The sequence below is a fragment of the Talpa europaea genome (genome assembly GCF_964194135.1).
Source record: "Talpa europaea genome assembly, chromosome: 6".
NCBI lineage: Eukaryota > Metazoa > Chordata > Mammalia > Eulipotyphla > Talpidae > Talpa > Talpa europaea.
The window spans coordinates 90670429-90673968 of record NC_140072.1 but is presented as its reverse complement, the minus strand read 5'-3'; the positions used below and the strand labels follow the sequence as shown (position 1 = coordinate 90673968).

Here is a 3540-nt window from a genome sequence, read left to right as displayed (position 1 = left end):
AGAGGATTCACCAGAGACAGAGTGGGGAGCAGAACAGGCAGATCTACTGAAATACACTGCTGAGGGGAGCAGCAGGTGAGTCAGGAGAGGTCTGCTGCGCCATGTGGGTTAGCTCTCTGGCAGGGGATCGAACTCATGCTGCAGTGGCTGCAGACAGCTCCATGACGCCCGAGACTCAACCCCTGGGCCACCAGGGAGGCCCGTTATGTATTTCTTCTAATAACATAGGTAGTTCTCAGTGAGCTAAAGGACAGAGGTTACCCTTTCTAAGATGTGTGAGAAAATCAAAATACAAACTTAGATTCCCTCAGTCCACTGGGTCACATACTTCTGAATACATGTTCTTCAACATGGTCTATACGTTTAAATGATGCACTAAAATTAAAACTCATATTTAGTATCTTCTACTGATATATCCTCCAAATTACTCTCACCTTTATTATTTTTTAAAGATTTATTTATTTATGCATACAAGAACTGGGGTATAGGCCAGAGGTGTGGGGAGTTGAGAGGATTCACCAGAGACAGAGTGGGGAACAGAACAGGTGTATCTACTGAAATACACTGCTGAGGGGAGCAGCTGATCAGTCAGGAGAGGTCTGTTGCCACATGGGCCACCTCCCTGACCCGGGATTGAACTCATGCCGCAGTGGCTGTGAATAGCTTCATAGTGCTGCATCTTAACCCCTTACGCCACCAGGGAGGCCCTAAACGGAATCTTTTAGACCAGATTCTTTCTTCTAAAGCCATTATGCTTAGGTAGATGCAATGATAAGAGAGAGGAGATGGGAACAAAAAGTGTTAATGGACTCTCCAAGGAGGAATGACCACTGTTCTCAGGTGGTGGTTGACTTCATTTCTGTAAAGCAAGTTCTTTTCTTTGTCTTTAGAGATAGGAAGGCCCACACAACCAAAAAATGCCATGGAGACAGGGCCAGTGATCCTGGTGCCTTGGAAGGTGACTTTTTGTGGCATGAATAGGAATATGAAAAAGCTGGTAGTTCTGGACATCCAGATTCCTAACAGTTTTTACGGAGAAATTCCCAGATCATTAAGCTGTGTTCCAGGCACTTTCAATTCGTTATCCCATAATTTTTTTCCACAGAAATAACAAATAAGTTTAGTGTTGAATACAATTAGGAATCCAAAATACTTGGTGTATTGTGCATTTGACGAAGTCTCAAGCCAAAATTTTGTATTTCCTTTGTCTCGTTATTATTTGGCTTCAACTGTCACTTTATTATAAAATGGCAGAATCAATGAAAAATTTAAACTATAATTTGGTAACCTTTAGTCAGGCATCAGATTTCATTAAAAGCAAACTGCTAATTCAAAAGTAACCATGGAACAACTCAAATTACAGAGCGAGAAGGATGAGAAAGATCTCACTGGTCAATGGGCTGTTTGAATTCTCTCACTATAAGAACTCAAAACTTCATTTTTAGGAAAGGTAACTTGAACAGACAGCAATAAGGACTTGCCACACAGACTGGTTTCCATTTAGTGAGTCAACTGTTTCTAGCTGTCTCAGTTGGGACACAGGCATTTACAGAACTGGCTGTGCTCGAGCCTTTTTCGTGAGCAGCTTTAGATCTGCGCTGCACTTGGCAATTGTCCCCTTTTGCTGCTGTACAGAGATGCTCTGCACCGTGTGCTTCCCCACCCAGTTTGTCATGTATGCCTGTTCTTTTCAACACATCCTGTTCTGCACAGAATATAACAGTCCAGGCAATTCTTTACCTCCTTGTGTACTCTATGCAGCCATCCCTGTAAGCAACTTCCAAGGCGATGGTGATTTATTCCTCTGGCATCAAAAAGGTGATGGTGATTTAGAACCAGTGCCTGCTATGACTCCTCCAGTTCAATAGCATCCTGGCTCAATGGAAGTTTGTTTCACCTTTTCTAGTTGAGTATTGTTATGCTCATTGAGTATATCAGCAAATTCCCCAATAGAGACACCATGTTTTTTAACTATATAGATAAGTAACTGTATTGTTACTTATCCAGAGACCGTGTTACTTACTCCAGAGACCGTGTCTGGAGTAATTGCATTTATTTCTTTGGATAGAAAATGCAAGATCAGACCAGTTCTGAGCACATAAAATCCTGTCACACTGGTTTTAGGATAAAGGAAATGGAAGACTTATAGAGGGATAAGTCCCAAATGAACTTTTCCTCCATATTCAGGAAGAGGTGGTACAAGGCAAAACTGGCTGTCTTGTGTGAAAGATCTGTGTAGCCTGGAATACTCCTGGACCAAGGAAGACTTTGTTCTTCAGGGAGGGGTCTCTGTGGAGTTGGCAGAAAGTCCCACTCTGGACAGCATGGTCAGTGAGGGTCCAGATGGCAATCTTAGAGTCCCTGACAGAAGAAGGTGTCAGAGGTAGGAGTAAACTTGACAGTGGTAAGTAGGCTTTCCTGAAGAAAGATGCTTTCTCCATGGGCTGAGCAAAGATACACTGCTGATATTCAACAAAAAAAGTATTGTTAATTCCCCATTTCAAATGTTTCGTTAGATTCTACCACCTGGAACAAAATACCATAAAGATTCCAAGAAATACACACACACACACACACACACACACACACACGGCCAACTGATTTGCAACCAGGGTGCTAAGACAATTTAATGGGAGAAAGGAAATCTTTTCAACAAATTCTGCTATAACAACTACACTGCCATGTGGGGAAAAATAACATTGACCCTTACTTCATACCATACCCAAACTTGAACTCAAAATGAAAGGTAGACCTAAATGTAAAACCTAAAACTAGAAAACTTCTAGAATTAAACAGAAGAGAAAAATCTTTTATACTGAAGGAGACAAAAATGTCTTAGAACACAAAAATAAACTTTATAAGAGAAAATTGATACACAGAAGGTTTAAAATCTCTTGGAAAGATACTGTTAATGAAAAGACAAGCAGAATGAGAAAATATATGTAATATATATATAGTGAGATAAAGTCTGTTATTTTCTGTTTTTAACAATTCTCCCCTCTTGATCATACTCTGAGCTTAACTGAGAGTTGTGATCAAAATCCAAGGCATCAGCACTACTCGCAGCGATGGCTTCTCAGGCTGTGCTGAGTTTCTGTAAGATATTCACAGATCATTGGAATCACAACGTCAGGTTTGCTCCTCACTCTCTGAGGGTCCAGTCTCAGGAAGATTTTTTGCTTGCTGGTCAGCGGCTGCTAACAGGCATTTATAGCTGTTGAGTGAATTCAAAGCATCATGAGGACTATTAAAAACATGAACAGGATTAATTCCCTATGCTTGGAGTATGCTTCAGAATCAGGGTCCCCCACACCCAAACCAATCAAAGAAAGAACCCTCTAAGGAAGACACCCTTTTAAGCCAAATGACTTAAAAACAGTCCCACAATGAGTCCTTCCTGGGGGGACAGACTTAATTACCTAGTATCTGTTGTGGTTTCAGCAAAAATATAATCCTAAATCAATCAATCTGGGGTTTCCTAATCAGCAGCAGGGAGGTCATCTGCATAAGACTCCCCTCTGCCTTCCCTTCAAATAACCT

General features: G+C 41.2%; 1 pseudogene across 1 annotated transcript; it reads right to left on the bottom strand.

Moving 5' to 3' along the window:
* Window positions 1-1546: 1546 nt before the first annotated feature.
* On the bottom strand, window positions 1547-2326 carry LOC311171840 (ATP synthase F(0) complex subunit B1, mitochondrial-like; annotated as a pseudogene). The gene has a single exon. The product of its transcript is annotated as an ATP synthase F(0) complex subunit B1, mitochondrial-like (transcript).
* Between the last annotated feature and the right edge of the window lie 1214 nt (window positions 2327-3540).